The sequence below is a fragment of the Ciconia boyciana genome, chromosome 8, assembly GCF_034638445.1.
Source record: "Ciconia boyciana chromosome 8, ASM3463844v1, whole genome shotgun sequence".
NCBI lineage: Eukaryota > Metazoa > Chordata > Aves > Ciconiiformes > Ciconiidae > Ciconia > Ciconia boyciana.
In genome coordinates, this window is record NC_132941.1 from 15,786,796 (window position 1) to 15,804,898 (window position 18,103).

Genomic DNA, 18,103 nt, shown 5'->3' on the forward strand with positions numbered 1-18,103 from the left:
GCATTCCAGCTGAGATATGTGGGTCATGCTGACTTTGCAACATTATAAACCGCTATTGGGGATAACACAGCTTCTCTGTAAGGTAATTTACTTCCTTTGGATGAAAAGATAAATGTGAATTAACAGGGAAGAGTCTGAAACATCTGAGCTGTGCTATTGATCTACTAAAGACCTAGATAAGTCACAGAGAAACTAATGCTTGCTTTGCTTGAGATTAGTGATGGATGGGATAGCACATTTAGCAGCTAAGGGGCTATCACTGTCAATAAAATCTTAGTACTGATTTTTTTTTAAATTATCCTGCAGTAGTAAGGAAAAAATGTCTCATGGCAGCAGTAGGCAGAAGTGATCTTTTACTTATGACATCATGGACTATAAACAAAAATAATACAAGGAACAAAAATACTCAGTGCTTCAAATGTGTTCAACAAAAATACAGCTGTTCCTGATGAGAAAAATGTGGTTTCAATAAATATTTAGGTGTAGTATTGAGTTTTCAAAGAATAAAGAGAATAAACAGAGCATGTCAGGCCAGAAAGGATGTTTGTGCAATGGACACGAACAGAAATTAGTCTTTTAGGAGCTCCATGTTTTTTGCTTTGTATTTGTGCTTCCATCTCTGCTCAGTCCTACTGGTCAAGAGTAAAAGCTGTGAGCTGTGTGTCTAAAGGCTGACATGACTAAAACTATCAGAATGAATTTACATCCACAGCATCATATAGCATGTTAACCTGGTTTCAGCTGGGATAGAGTTCATTTTCTTCCTGGTAGCTGGTATAGTGCTGAGTTTTGGATTTTAATATGAGAATAATATTGATAACACGCTGATGTTCTAGTTGTTGCTAAGTTATGTTTACACCAGTCAAGGACTCCTCCGCTTCCCACGCTCTGCCGGGTGCACAAGAAACTGGGAGGGGGCACAGCCAAGATGGTTGATCCAAACTGACCACAGGGCTACTCCATACCATATGGCATCATGCTCAGTATATAAACTGGGGGCAGTTGGCTGAGAGGTAGCAATTGCTGCTCAGGGACTGTCTGGGCATCGTTTGGCAGGTGGTGAGCGGTTGTATCACTTGTTTTTTTCCTGGGTTTTGTTCCTCTCTCACTCTTAACAAGTTTTCCTTTTCATTACAGTTTATTTTGTTGTTGTTGTTCCAATTATTAAACTTTTCTTACCTCAACTCACTGAGTTTTCTTACTTTCACTCTTTTGATTCTCTCCCCCACCCCCTGGGAAGTGGGAGGGTGAGCAAGTGGCTGTGTAGTACTTAATGGCCAACTGGGGCTAAACCACAGCAGTCCTTTTTTGGCGCCCAACGTGGGGCACGAAGGGTTTGAGATAATAACAGATTAACCAGAGCATATTAAGGAATTTAGATCTGTTGATAGTTGCAGGCATTGATATTGATTCGTCTGTTCTCAATATTGGTTTACCTGCTGTGCACCATGCTCATTTTTTTGCTGTACGTGTTAAAGATCGGTGCTGGTTTTTGCAGTTTGCTGTGCTCTGCAGTGATTAGTGATGTTTTGCCTGTGAGATTTGTTATTAAAACAGTGACCTTGGGTTTACTTTGGTATCTAAGTTTCATACTGAAACCATTACTGTACATCGGGTACCACCTCGTGGAGACAATTAGCAATTATACTTCTTCCTCTGAGAGGTTTTTTATGGAGGAAATACAAAATGGCACCTTTGCTACCTTCTTCTACAATGTTTCCTCCTTTGTTACAATAACTTTTCAGTATCTTGAACATCCTTGGGTAGTTAGGATACATCTATTGGTATTGCTTCAGAATATTGTTTTGGTTTTGTCTAAGATTAGTAAGTGATTTAAAAATATCATCCAGAGTATGGATGGTTATGAGTGGCAGGGTGTGTGGGATAGCATGGGCAAATGCCTAGGACAGTGGGCACCTCCAGTGTTTTGGAACTCAACCCCTGAACAAGTGCAGAATCCTGAAAAATTAGCAGAATATTTGGAAAAAGTATGTTGTCACCCTGGCAATTCTAAGGAGATATAAATCACTGCAATGTGCTGGGGCCTGGCCCATGCCTACCAAGCCCTGTTCCACACTATTCAGTACCCTCAAGGGGAAGAGAAGATCTCTGGATCTGGTGACAGAACGACAGGCACTGTGGCTACCCCAGCCCCCCCGTGACAGACAATGTGGTTGAACGAGGGAACCAACCCTTGTCAGCATCAGTCGCCCCTATACACAAGAAGAAATCCTGGAAATGAAAGTCAGCTCATTTAGAAAGGGAAGATGAAAAAGCAGAGCCATCACAAGGAGAGGAAGAAGTTGTGGATGAGACAGAAACCACCGAACCCCTATCCCTGAGTGAGCTGCAAGATATGCAAAAAGATTTCAGCCATCGTCCAGGTGAGCACGTTGTCACCTGGCTGCTCCGATACTGGGATAACGGGGCCAGTAGAGTGGAACTAGAGGATAAAGAAACAGCTGGGATCCCTTTCTAGGGAAGGTGGCATTGACAAAGAGGTTGGAAAAGGGGCCACAATCCTCAGCCTCTGGAGGCGACTCCTGTCAGCTATGAAGGAGAGATATCCCTTCAAGGAAGATGTTATGTATCACCCCGGGAAATGGACCACTGAGGAGAAAGGTGTCCAGTACCTGAGGGAATTAGCCGTGTTGGAGGTGATTTACGGTGACCTGGACGATGAGCGGTTACCCAAAGATCCAGATGAAGTCCAGTGCACACGACCCATGTGGCAGAAGTTGGTACGGAGCGCACCATTGTCATGTGCCAACTCATTGGCAGTACAGACCTGCAAAGACGGAGACGGTCCAACAGTGGATGAAGCGGCTAGCCGGCTCTGGGAATACGAAGAAAGTATCTCTTCCTCCCTTGTCTCGGGTGTGGAGAAACTGTCCCAGAAGGTCAACAACTCAAAGAGGATAGGTCCTACTTTCCACCTGTACAGACCAGTATCTCAGCTATTAGGAGTAAGCATTCCTCTGCTCAAGAGAGACAATATAGAGGGTATACACCACAGGGCACCTGCGTGACCACAGAGAGAACTTGAGGAAGTGGGATGGAAAACCTACCTCGACCCTAGAGGCGTGGGTACCTGAGTTGTAAGGAAAAACAATCACAAAGGGCGTTCTTCCAGGAAAATTGCTGCTGCAGTTTCCAGTAGACAGTTCCCCAGACAGAGTAAAAGGGCTGATCTTACTCCTGATTTTAATGAAGGAACTCCTGACTCGTATGTACAAGAAATGGTGATGAATACTATGACCAGGACTAGAGGGGCCCTGCCTCCAGCCAGGTGGAGGAAAAGGACAATGGGGTTTACTGGACTGTGTGGATTTGATGGCCCGGGACATCAGACCCACAGGAGTATAAGGCTCTAGTGGACACCAGTGCACAGTGCACCCTAATGCCATCAAGCTATATAGGGGCAGAATCCATCTGTATTTCTGGAGTGACAGGGGGATCCCAACAGCTAACTGTATTGGAGGCCAAAGTGAGCCTAACCGGGAATGAGTGGGAAGAGCACCCCATTGTGACTGGCCCAGAGGCTCCGTGCATCCTTGGCATAGTCTGCCTCAGGAGAGGGTATTTCAAGGACCCAAAAGGGTACCGGTGGGCTTTTGGTATAGCTGCCTTGAAGACGGAGGAAATTAAACAGCTGTCTACCTTGCCTGGTCTCTCAGAGGACCCTTCTGTTGTGGGGTTGCTGAGGGTCGAAGAACAACAGGTGCCAATTGCTACCACAATGGTGCACCGGAGGCAATATCGCACCAACCGAGACTCCCCGATTCCCATCCGTGAACTGATTTGTCGGCTGGAGAGCCAGGGAGTGATCAGTAAGACTCGTTCACCTTTTAACAGTCCCATATGGCCTGTGCAAAAGTCTAATGGACAGTGGAGACTAACAGTAGACTATTGTGGCCTGAATGAAGTCACACCACTGCTGAGTGCTGCCATGCCGGACATGCTGGAACTTCCATATGAACTGGAGTCAAAAGCAGCCAAATGGTATGCCACAACTGATATTGCTAATGTGTTTTTCTCAATCCCTTTGGCAGCAGAGGGCAGGCCACAGTTTGCTTTCACTTGGAGGGGCATTCAGTACACTTGGAATCGGTTGCCCCAGGGGTGGAAACACAGCCCCACCATTTGCCATGGACTGATCCAGACAGCACTGGAAGAGCATGAGGCTCCAGAACACCTGCAATACATTGATGACATTATCACGTGGGGCCATACAGCAGAAGAAGTTTTTAAGAAAGGGAACAAAATAGTCCAGATCCTCTGAAAGACGGTTTTGCCATAAAACAAAGGAAGGTCAAGGGACCTGCACAGGAGATCCAGTTTTTAAGAATAAAATGCCAAGATGGATGTCGTCAGATCCCAATGGATGCGATTAACAAAATAACAGCCACGTCTCCGCCAACTAGCAAAAAGGAAACACAAGCTTTCTTAGGCACTGTGGGGTTTTGGAGAATGCATATTCCAAATTACAGTCTGATCGTAAGCCCTCTCTACCAAGTGACCCGGAAGAAGAACAATTTCAAACGGGGCCCTGAGCAACGACAAGCCTTTGAACAAATTAAATGGGAGATAGTTCATGCAGTAGCCCTTGGGCCAGTCCGGGCAGGGCAAAACGTAAAAAATGTGCTCTACAGCACAGCCGGGCAGAATGGCCCTACTTGGAGCCTCTGTCAGAAAGCACCAGGGGAGACTCGAGGTCACCCCTTAGGGTTTTGGAGTCGGGGATACAGAGGATCCAAGGCCCGCTATACTCCAACTGAAAAAGAGATATTGGCAGCATATGAAGGGGTTTGAGCTGCTTTGGAAGTGGTTGGTGCTGAAGCACAGCTCCTCCTGGCACCCCGGCTGCCGGTGCTGGGCTGGATGTTCAAAGGGAGGGTCCCCTCTACACATCATGCAACTGATGCTACGTGGAGTGAGTGGGTTGCACTGATCACACAACGGGCTCGAATAGGAAACTCCACTCACCCAGGGATCTTGGAAGTAACTATGGACTGGCAAGAAGGCAAAGATTTTGGAATATCACCAGAGGAGGAGGTGACGCATGCTGAGGAGGCCCCACTGTACAATAAACTACCAGAAAATGAGAAGCAATATGCACTGGTCACTGATGGGTCCTGTCGTATTGCAGGAAAACATCAGAGATGGAAAGCTGCTGTATGGAGTCCTATATGACAAGTGGTAGAAACTGCTGAAGGAGATGGTGAATCGAGTCAGTTTGCAGAGGTGAAGGCCATCCAGCTGGCTTTAGATATTGCTGAACGAGAAAAGTGGCCAGTGCCCTATCTCTACACTGACTCATGGATGGTGGCAAATGCCCTGTGGGGGTGGTTACAGCAATGGAAGCAGAACAATTGGCAGCGCAGAGGCAAACCCATCTGGGCTGCCGCATTGTGGCAAGACATTGCTGCCCGGGTAGAGAACCTGGTTGTAAAAGTACGTCACGTAGATGCTCACGTACCCAAGAGTCAGGCCACTGAGGAACATCAAAACAACTAGCAGGTGGATCAGGCTGCTAAGATTGAAGTGGCTCAGGTGGATCTGGACTGGCAACATAAGGGTGAATTCTTTATAGCTCAGTGGGCCCATGACACCTCAGGCCATCAAGGAAGAGATGCAACATATAGATGGGCTCGTGATCGAGGGGTGGACTTGACCATGGACACTATTTGCACAGGTTATCCATGAATGTGAAACATGCGCTGCAGTTAAACAAGCCAAGCGGTTAAAGCCTCTGTGGTATGGAGGGCGATGGCTGAAATATCAATATGGGGAGGCCTGGCAGATCGATTCTATCACACTCCCACAAACCCACCAAGGCAAGCGCTATGTGCTTACAATGGTGGAAGCAACCACCAGATGTCTGGAAACATATCCTGTGCCCCATGCCACCGCCCGGAATGCTATCCTGGGCCTTGAAAAGCAAGTCTTATGGCGACATGGCACCCCAGAAAGAACTGAGTCAGACAATGGGACTCATTTTCGAAACAACCTCATAGACACCTGGGCCAAAGAGCATGGCGTTGAGGGGGTATATCACATCCCCTATCACGCACCAGCCTCCGGGAAAATGGAACGATACAATGGACTGTTAAAGACTACACTGCGAGCAATGAGTGGTGGGACATTCAAACACTGGGATGCACATTTAGCAAAGGCCACCTGGTTAGTCAACACTAGGGGATCTGTCAGTCAAGCTGGCCCTGCCCAAACTTTTATGCACTGTAGAAGGAGATAAAGTCCCTCTAGCGCACATAAAAAACATGCTGGGGAAGACAGTCTGGGTTACTACTGCCTCGGGCAAAGGCAAGCCCGTTCGTGGGACTGCTTTTGCTCAAGGACCTGGGTGCACTTGGTGGGTAATGCGAAAGGATGGGGAAATCCACTGTGTACCTCAAGGGGATTTGATTTTGGGTGAGAATAGCCAATTAACTAAATGGTATGATGTTAATTGCTGTATAATACTGTATGTCATCACTTTTATGGTTACTATACACTATATCAATGGTATTTCAGTAAGGATCACCCAGATTAATGACAAATGAACTTCGATGAAAACCAAGCAAAGTGCAGCAGTGATGGAACCAGAACTGACTTCAGCATGCAACAATCCAACACCACACACCATCTCTCCTGCCCTGAAGGACTGTTATGACAGTGGAGCCCAAAGTCATGGACTAAATGAACTCAGTGGACACTTTAGAGGGATGGCCCAGAGATGAAGGGAATTATATCTGTGTGTACATATCAAAAGACAGGAAAAGTGGTGGTGATAAATTGGAATGTATTAGAAGGTAGAGCCTGGGCATGATGTAGATGGTATAGAATAAGGGGTGGATACTGTCCTGGTTTCGGCTGGGATAGAGTTCATTTTCTTCCTGGTAGCTGGTATAGTGCTGAGTTTTGGATTTTAATATGAGAATAATATTGATAACACGCTGATGTTCTAGTTGTTGCTAAGTAATGTTTACACCAGTCAAGGACTTTTCAGCTTCCCATGCTCTGCCAGGTGCACAAGAAGCTGGGAGAGGGCACAGCCAAGATGGTTGATCCAAACTGACCACAGGGCTATTCCATACCATATGATGTCATGCTCAGTATATAAACTGGGGGCAGTTGGCCAGGGGGTAGCAATCACTGTTCAGGGACTGGCTGGGGATCAGTTGGCAGGTGGTGAGTGGGTGTATCACTTGTTTTTTTCCTGGGTTTTGTTCCTCTCTCACTCTCTTGTTGTTTTCCTTCTCATTACAAATTATTTTTGGGGTTTTTTTTTGTTTTGTTCCAATTATGAAACTGTTCTTATCTGAACCCACAAATTTTCTTACTTTTGCTCTTTTGATTCTCTCCCCCAGCCCCTGGGAGGGGGGAGGGTGAGCGAGCAGCTGTGTGGTAGTTAATTGCTGACTGGGGCTAAACCACAACACATGTATTTCTGGGTAAACTCAAGAGTTCTTAACATTCCCTATTAATATTTATTACTGATTTATTCAAGTGTATAAGGCACCCACCTTATAAACTTCTGAGGAGACACACAGTTTTTAACAACTGAATACATACAATTCCAAAGACCACAGATTAATTTTACTCCACAGTGACATCATACTCCAATGTTTCTTACAGAGGGTATTTTTGCTGGTTGGACATGAAATAATTGTTATTCTAGTCAAAATGTCAGGATAACACCAAAAACAGACTCCTTAGGTAGTTTGCAGAGAGGATCTTTAAAAATAAAAATTGTAGTGTAGTGCAACTACACTAGATTCTGCTTCTGTGCAGGCAGAAGAAATAGACAGTCCCTTCCAGGCTTATGTGTTGACAAAATCATTTTTCATCCCACAATCTTACCTCCACACAACCCTTGTCATTTCTTTGTTTCCACATTAGCAACGCCAGAAAACATAAGTGCTTCTTGAAACATGCAGCCCAAATTCATTTGACACTGTAAAATAAAAGTAGGGAATTAGGACACTCTTTCATCACTCATTTTCAAGCCTCTCTCCAGCCAGCATTCAGCCTTTCAGGATTTGTTCAGGCTCAAGATGGGAAGGCTGCCTTAGGCTCTCTGACTGTTTCTTTCCTATCTTCTTTGGGTGCTTCTGTTTCTCTGCACTTTCTGTCCCATTCCTATTTCTCCAACCAATACCAAGTTTGTGGCTTTCTGCATCTCTCCCATCGATCAACATTATTTACATTTAGTAGTTTGTAAGTGTCCTATATATTCTATAGTTTCTTATTATGTTCCTACTTTAATCTATATTGCAGTTCAATTGCTTCCTATAGGTAACCTGAAAAAAGGCAGCAATTACACCATCAGTATCAGCCAGGTTTTGTACAACATCCAACATCCATTCAGTGAGCTGCGAAATGAGCTTTTATAGCACACAGCAAAGTCTCAGCTTTCCTGCCAACTGACTGCCTGGCTAGTAGATCTGTTTGGGTTATGCAACAGAGCATTTCTCCTGTGCATCTGGCACAACTTTGCTAGTATTCAGTGATTAAAAAACAATTAGAGCACCATGTCCACCATGCTCTTTTTAATCCAACTAGCAAACACTGGGAAGAATACAAGTTGCAATTACCAGGCTCTCTGCTTCACCTGTAATAATTTTTTTAAGCAAATATAGTTATTCTATGTAAAGAATGTTGTAAAACCACTGCTATAACAACGTTTCTGGTTTGTGCAGCAAGAGCTTTATCCACTTAGCTATCATAATCAAAATCCTGTCCCCCGTGAAAAAGAGTAGACATCGTAAGTTTAAGCAAAAGGACTAAATTCTTTAAGAAAATGAACAGTGATGAGAATCACTGTTCATTGAGAATCTAAGTGCTTATGTTCATTGAGAATCTAAGTGCTTATGGGTATGAAAGTTCTGCTTGTAAAAGCTTTTTTAAAAGTTATATCTAGTTTAATCAGATTTTTGTGAGCTCTGATTTAATTATTTGTCAAAAAGTGCCCCTCAAGATTAAGAGCCCCATATGTAGCTTTTAATTTGGAAGCAGAAAGATTAAATACCACAGTTACATCTTTTCCTGCTCTATCCTATCCTTGTCTTTTCTGTGCAGGGTTTAGAGCAGGCATTTGAGTAACCAGCCTGCAACAAGCTCATCTGCCAAAGTGCCAACTGAACAGGGCAAAGGGAGTGTCTCAGAGCGAAACCAGACATTACCCCAGTCCAGCGATCATCATCACCTCAGCTGATTTTGGCCATCATTTAAGCACTTGACCAGATCACCGTTTCCTTTTCAATATTTTGTATGCAATCCATCAGTATACACACCTCTGGAAGGAAGATTTCATAGTTTCCAAGGCCAAATGAGCTATTGAGAAAAAACTGCTAAGTACAAAGCTTTACTCTTCTTCTCCCTATAGCAGCACCCATAGAAAAGTATACACCAAGTAAAAGAGTGAGATAGCATATGCTTCCTGGACTGCCTACTCCCTTGGAAGCACCAAGTCCAGGTGTTAGTATATACTCTAACTTGAGTGCAAAAGACAGCACCAAGAAACATGCTTAGAAGAAAGCAGACCCCTTTCATTCCTGCAAGATACCACCAAACAATTAATTCCAAAGAGTTCAGTTTAACATTTGTGAATAATTAAAAAACTGAGGAGCTCCAAAGGGGAGCTTAGCAAAGAGCAGAAAACTAAGACGAAAGATGCCATTTGCAAACAACACACTATTTAACAAACTAATCCATAACTATAACCTTAAGCCAACCAACAGAAAGGGCAACCGAAGGGCAATAATAGAAAACAAACATCAGTCCCAGAAAGGGCTGAGAGTAATGTGAAAGTATGTCTGCTGCCTGCATCCATCTCTTACACTGGCACTTCTGCCCATCAGCCTCAGCAGAGCCCTGTGATGACCCCAGGTCAGTGAAGGCTCTGCTTCCCTGCCCTGCATGGGGATGCGTGTGGAAGAGTCCTGGGGCATTTTTAGTCAAATCCCCGATGTTTTATTCAAGAGCCTTTAGAAAGGAGAAGAGCACACAGTGGTTAACCATACATTTCACTACTGATAAAACAGCAATTTTGTGCTCCAAAAAAAATTCACCAGCGAAGTGATGAATTGCCTCTGTATTACTATGGACCAGACAAAGCCCACAGATTTCTGCCTGCGAGGTGTTCCCAGTCTCTCACTTCTCAGCATGATTAATTTCTTGGGACCCTGCATGCCAGGTCTGTTGAAAGGGCACACTGATGTGGGGCACTGCATAGCTGGGGGGATCACAGCACTGCCAGTGGCTGCAGAGGGCTCGAGAGGCCTTCTTGGGTGGCTGCAGCTCAGTGCCCACACTCCCTGCCTCGCACCATGCTGCTCTGCACACCATGAATCTGCTGCCCAAAAGTGGGGCTCACCCAGCCCCAAAAGCTGTGCTTACTCTGCCACCCTGCAGCTGGACTCTCACTAGTCCCTTCCCTCAGTCAAAGGCTTTCACTCTGAGCAGTGCCCAGATGGTAACACATCTGTGCGGGAACCTTTGGCAACTTTTCCCCAAAGCAGCATGTGCTCTTGCTCACGCCTGCCACTCAGCACTTGCTCTAGCAGGAGCAAAGGGAATCAAAGATACACAGTGTTTCCCCTAAGCAGATGACAAGCAGGCAGTTCACTCATCTGACCTCCATCAAACTGTCATAATTATATTCCCATATACTCTCTTCTTAAGTCTGACCTCCTTGGTGTCCTTCAGAAACCTTAAAGTGCCTGCCCTGCAGGCTCTGAGCATAGGTCTGTGCCATGCTGCAGGCAGCTGCCCACTCAGGACTGGCACAGTCTTACCCAGCTGGCTTTACTATGCATCAGTCCCTGTGTCTGCTTCAAAAAGTGCTCATGTGAGCCAAGCTCATTCTTAGTACTGAGATGATCACAGAGTTGGTACAGAGGCACCAGCTGATTTTGGTCTCAGAGCTACTGCAGGAAAGCAGGGCCCTCCTCCATGTCTCCGTAGAGAAGGAGATCTAATCACACCATAACTACTATTTTGCTTGGAAGGAGATAGGAGGATGAGGGAGAAAGTCTTCTCATTTCACTGAGAAAGTTTCCGATCATCATATAGAACTGTAAAAAGTAAAAAAGACAAGATTATAAAAGGACTCCCACCAGTAAGCAACATTTGCTTCCCATTTGATATCTTCAGACAAGTTGCTTACTTGAAATCGGAAAACAATGTACACACATGTACTGTAACACATAACTATAGAGTTCGGTTATGCATTTACGCCTTGCACAATAAGCAAATGTAGTTTTGAAATAAACAGTTGCACTGAAATTATATTTCTACAATGTAGAAATCAAACCTAATCTAATTTGCTACAGCTGGACACCACCTGCAGAGTACTGTTTAAGTACTCTGAACATTATGCACTTATCTTTTAAATATTGATAATGCCATTTTTCATTTATGTGACATGAAGTCCCACAGGGAATAATTATGCTAATAAACCTTAATGATTCTTGCAAATAAATGATCAAACAAAATTGCTACTGTTGATTTATATTAATGGATGCCTTTAGGAGGAGATTTGTCAGGATGTGCTGCTTCTTGAATCCCAATTCATCTTATTTAGCAGAAGAATGTACACAGTTTGTAAAACAGATTAAGTGTTTAAAGTATAATGTGTTCATGGAGTTTCTGCAGTTCATAACATTCAAGCATTATTATCTTGCCTTATGGCGAATCTGCATTAAATGGCTTCTTTGTATACAACTTTCTTCAGTCCTTTTTTCCCCCCTCCTTTTGTCCCTTGTGGCTAAAAAAGTCCTCCTTTTGAAGATCTTTAACTCAACCTTTCGGTTATTCATGTAACAATCGGTGGTAATTTTGCTGTCCTAATAGGTGAACACCACTGTCGAACAACTGTGCTTTTGCTGCAATGAGTCTAGAAACATTTTTGGTGCTTTAATAAGGGCACATTACCTGGAGTTAGTAACATACCCTATAAAATTCTGTAGGTCAAGATAAGCAGTTTCTACTTCTACTGTTGGATATGCTGGAAATTCCCACTCTCCATCAATCTATACTTTTGAAATTTTAACCAAGTTCATTCGGAAGACATTTCACATGGGCTTGCCTTTTAGATAATACATTAAAAGCAGTTTAAAAGCAGTACCAATGTGCTTCTTTTACTCCTGATTATAGGGCAGGACATATTTTAAAAGTGTGACAGGAGAGGAAACTAAGGAAGTAACCGGAGAAGGAACTTTAAGTTTATGAATTCGAACTTTAGTGGAGCTAGAAGACAATAAGCACATGCTTCATGTATTCAGCAAAACACATACATACAAGTGCAAGGTGGTGGTGGGTGAGCATTAGAACCAGGCAGGCAGGGGAAGCAGAAATGTGCCTTCTCTGCCTCTGCAATACTCAGTGCCCAGTGGTGAGAGTCGTACAAGTAGGCTTAATTCTTCGCTTGAACAACTTTGTTAAATGGATTGACACCAGCAGGATAACAGCAGAACGAAGGCACAGGATGTTTTTGCCTTTGAGACAAGTAATATGGTTAAGTAATCAGTAATTTGCTGAAACTTCCATCCATCCAGAGATTCTTCAGGATTTTTTTTTCCCCTTTTTCCCCTCCTCCTGCTTGTCCAAAAGTTCAAAGAGCAGCTACATAGCCTACTATGCAAATATTTTCTTTCTCTCATAATGTAACCAGCTCCCATGAAACACGACATTGCATCCACAACAGGCTGGTATTTCAAAGAGTTGACATGAATGGATTTTACTACTGACTGGATAATACCGTCATGAAATCCAGCTGGAACATGGCACTAATTCACTCCATGCAGAAGGAAACCAATAACTGCAGCACAGGGATGAAGGTCTCTAATAACACTCTAGAATGAACCGGTGGTTTGAATTATTTCTTCAAAGAGGAACATTCCTCAAAAGCCTGTCAGGTAAAGCTTTTCCTTTGCAAACTGGGGGCTAATCTTGCAGACCCTGAAAGCAATGGAAGTTCCAAACACTGAAGGGCTGCAATATTCAGATTAATTTTCTTACGGTCTGTGGACTGATAATCCTCAGATTTGTCAATTCCACTTTAAACACTGCTATGAAAGTCTTTCCTTTGTGATTCAGAGCACCAATCCTGCATGTGATGGGGGAATTTGCCAGTCCTGCATTTCTGTTAAGCAATGAGAAACTTACAGTCTCATTCTGTTCATCCCTCACATGTGGGTTCTTTAATAGCTCTCCAAGCAACTAGCGGGGGAACATTTTCAAATATGTAATTACCTTTTGTATGTGACAACAGCAAAGAGACTTTGAGCAATTAGTAGGACTGGACACAGACTGAGGATTAGGTGTGCCTGAATTCCAGCTTTTCCTGTAATTTGCTGCATAGCACTCGGAAAACTATTTTATCTTACTGCCTTTTTGCATGCCTGCAACAATGCTTGTCATACTTACATAGGAGGAGCATCATACGGATTAGTATTTTTATACCTGTACTGCATCTGAATGCATACATCACTACCTATTAAAGGCTGTCATTGCACTATCAGGACTCATACTTCCCCAGATGCATGACTGCCATTCTCATCAGCCTCTCTGCTCATTGCAAATTGTAGAGCAGTACTGGTGTCATGCTCTGACTGATACAAGCTTTCTAGGAATAGGGGATGGCCCATTTTCCCAGGAGGTCCCTAGGGTAGTTTGGGCTCTCAGGGACATCCAGAGCAGAGGAAAGCACCATGCTCCCAGCCACAAAATGCTATGCTGCAAGTCAGGAGCCTTAGTCCTATCTCTGGCTCTCTGTGCCTCAGTTTTTCTAACAACAAAATGGGAGTCAGCCACGTACACTTCAGCATACAAAACATACAGCACTTGCATATGTGCATATATAACATGGCACACAACTGGAAGCCCAGTATTGACTTCTAACACTGAGGTAGTGCTAAAGTGACATGGTGAGGAGTGACCAGGAACTGTGAGTAAAAAGCCTTGACTGTGACTTGAAGTCAAAGGGATTTTGCCACTGACTTAAACAGGGTCATGATCTCACTACCTGTTTTATGCATGTCACTTATTACTTAAAAGAAAAAAAAAATTAACCCCCTCAATATTACTTTTTGCTTTAGCTTATAAATAACCATTTCCTGTCCCCATATCTATTCAGACATGTACTACAGAGGTACAACTGTAGGTTAAGCAGCTCATTTTAGTATTTTCAGAGGGATTATCTCTACCCTTTTTCTTGTCTCTCTTACCTGTTTGGCATTTTCTTACCATCCCACAGGCGCTTGCTCTCCAAAGTGCTCTTTCGGGCACTCCTAGTTCCTGGCCTCAATTTTTCTCTTGTTGTGAAGCGTTTTTCAGGCCTTGCCTCACTACTTTTACATGTGAGGACTATTACTCCTGTTCCTCTCTGTGGGGTGACTTCTCTTGGCGGTGGGTTCGGAATGACATCTCTCATCAGGCTTCTCCAGGATCCAAGAGCTCTGTTGAGCCCTGACTTCTGCAGACAGAATAAGCAAGAAGTGTGAATAACAGTGTCTGTGTTAAATGAGAATGTCTCATTGCCCCTCCCACATAGAGACTCCTCTCTGCTTGGTTTTGCTTGGCCATGGGTACTTGATCCAAGGTAACTTTTTGAATGATCACTTACAAGCTCAGAAAAGCATCTGATGTCTAACAGAGTAAATTGCCTGAATCAGTCTGCCTCTTGTGTGTTGCCATTTCTACTATAGATTTTTTTTCCTCCACCTTGGAATGGTCTTAAAACCTTAACCTTCTTTCTACCAGTTGCACAGGGAAAGCAATCACTCCTAAACTGTCTCATCTCTTCCTTACAGGTTGTTTTAAAACGTGGTGGTCAGTTGAATCCCTCTGCTTCCTGACTAACCTCACATGATTTGTAGGTGCTTGTTATTTATTTGAAACGCAGTCACTTCTTATTCTCACACCATCTGGCCAGACATGTCTGCTTTTATATACTGTAGATGTTCTAACTTAAAATACTTGATCCTTAACAGTTAGTTCATGCAGTTTAGTTAAAACTTATATATAAAATTTTTTTACATTTAGATAATGAAATAATCACTTACACTTCATTTTTATGCACATAAACTGAGATTCCAAATTGATGTCACCATCAATTTGCTAGGAATTCATACACATTTCTTAGTGCTTATACAGTGGACTGATTCTATTTTAATACTCGCCCATTTTTATCCTGTGTCTCCTAAATAATTCACGTTTATTGATTACTACTTACAAGTACCACTGCATTTTGACACCAGACTTTTCACTGGCAGTGGCATAAAACAAAATAACTGTTATCTAGACTGCAAGATTCACTTTCTAAATAGTTTCCTCTTTTAAAAACTGACTTGAAAGTAACAATTCATTCTTACCTACTTGTTATGTAATATGCCAGTTTCCTGAAGGCCTATAAATTTATTTTATATTGGGGGGGGGGGGGGGGGGGGGATGAGCAGAAAGAGGCAAGCCCTTTCTTCTTATGAATTTCAATATTTGAAAAACTAACTCTCTTTGCCTTCCAGGCAGCTTGTCAGCAAATACCCGCCTTGCTTGGCTCCCAAGCTGGACTAGCAAACTGGAAAGCATCCTGTTACTCTACACACAGCCTGGGATGAGAATGGTGTCCAACCGGTCCAGACCTAAGGTGTAGAAGGGAGTCCCCCTGCACAAGTCCCTCTCTGGACACCTTGAGCTTGAGGACACAAGCTTGAGTCCTTGTAGCAGCTTGTCCCCAACTGAAAGCAAGAAAACAAGCAAACAACAATATTCCAAATGTGCTTTCAAAGAGGGACTTGGAAGTAGAGACTATAAAAGAGAGATATGTCTTAAATAATATATAATCCTAAATACCCAGTAGTCTTAGATGTACAAGATCTACCTTCCATGCCCTCAACTGCATCAGGTAGAGAATTTGTCTCTTTTTCCTCAAGAAGCAGTGAAAAAAATTTGAGATGCTTTTTATCCAAAATGTATGAAACCCTCCATAAATTTTCTGTCCAGTCCTAGTCAGTGCCAAATGACTGTTAAGGTTATATATACACTCTACTAAGCTGTATTTTATCTCAGATTTGAACAGTTTATTTTAAAATGATCTGAGTAAAACCGGAAAAAATCCTAGACATAGACATTTGTTGACATTTATTTTCTAAAAAATATTGCTAAAAATTTATAATTTAGCAATAAAATAGGCAGAGCTTACAAGCAAATAATATAATAATAATAATGCTCAACTGAAGCTTACTCGTGTCACACTGTAAAGGCAAAGCCCTCATAATAAGGTACAGTAGAAACATTAAAAAGAAAACATCACCACCAGTACACAATAAATACTGAACCACACATTTTTGTCATGTCTGCCTACATCCCAAAGATGTTTACTGTGAATTCTTTTTATGCTATGTAGATTTCATTTAAACAAAGTTTTGAACCCATTCTAGTTGGTAATCTTCTAAGTGTAAGTAGATGCGGTAATTAATATGCTTAAACATAAAGCCATGAAATAACATGACATTCGTGACATGCATACAACCTTTTCTGTAGGTCTCTTTCAGGTATTATTGTTATTGTTGATACCCAGGAAACAGCAAAATTTTTTTAAATGGGTCACATTTTAAGCTTAATAAATTAAAGAATTAACATATTTACAGCATGCCAAAATGTTTTTCCGGTGAAGGAGCTGACTCTCATACCCTTTTCAGGACTGATAGAGGAAAGAGGGGGGGGTATACCCAGGCTCCCCAGTGCTGCAGGAAGGTTTAGTACCATTCTCACAGGAGTCACATGGAGCAGCCACATTTTTGCTGCACTTTGCCCAGGGAGTGAAAGCCACACTGTACAAACACTGATTGACCAAGGGACAGAAAGGGAAAATGAGCTTTTGCATCTGTTTGCATCAGACCGTGTCCAGCCCAGGGAGAGATCTCAGCCTGGGGAGCACTACTTCCACTGATACAAACCAGAACTTGAAATAGTGCATTCACAGCAGAACAACATTTCTAGATACCATGCTTGCAACTACAATTGTGCATGATGACCCGGTCCCAGACTTCATAACAACCTGCTTTTCTCACAATAACATATCATGCCTGTACACACACTTGTCATTCACAGATCTGAAAGCAGAAGGCTGCACTGATTATAGCTGTCTGAATTCAGTACTGCTTAGGTCTGCCTGAAGATGACCAAAGTGAGTATTTTCCTACGTAGTTTATTTTTTAAAAGATTACTTTTGAAGTACACTGTTAGAAGACACTAAAATACACTATAAGACCTTGGCTTACTTTAAGAGTTTGCTATACTTTTCTCCTCCTTTAACTTCAAAATATCGAAGGTGCCTTGTTTCCCTGGACAAGTTTCTGTATGACTCACCATTTCTGTAACTTCAGCCTCACATTCATGAATCCACCAAGGCTACTGAATATTTATCAGATTTTGGACTTTTTTTTTTCCTGAAAGATTTGCATTTAAATAAACAACAACAAAAGAAAGAGCTGAAAAGTCTTCCAGAACTCCCTTTCCCCCACATCACCTCTTTCAACTTTTGTACCATCATTGCAGTCATTGTCTACCAAAACTTCCCGGGCAGACAGAGAATATATTACTGCTGCAAAAACCAAGATGCAGTTTAGGAACAATAACTGCATGCAATTACATGAGTTTACAACATGCATATTGTTATGATACTTGTAGCTTTTTATTACTATTATTAAAAAGTCTACAATATTTGCTTAGTCCTTCATTAAAACTAATGTTGAATTTGCTGTTTATTACTTTTATATTATTTCATTTGATTCCTTTTCCTGGAAGATGCTCTACCAGAAAATGTGAATTTATCTTCCTTTAATTCATTTAAAATTAGCTTCTCTCAGCATAATCTTTTTCTATTCTCTCCCTGGGCCATAGCCACTCTTCACACACAAGAGTCTTCTGGCAGCATTCCCTCCCCATTTTGGTACAAATGCCACCAATGAGGACCTGCCACGCTCTTTGGTGCCAACAGAACCGAGACATTTCTGTTGGACTGGCTCCAACAAGGGTGAAAATCAGAGCTTTTGCATGTTAGGTCCTGCAAGCAACAAAAAAGCACCACCAAGATCTC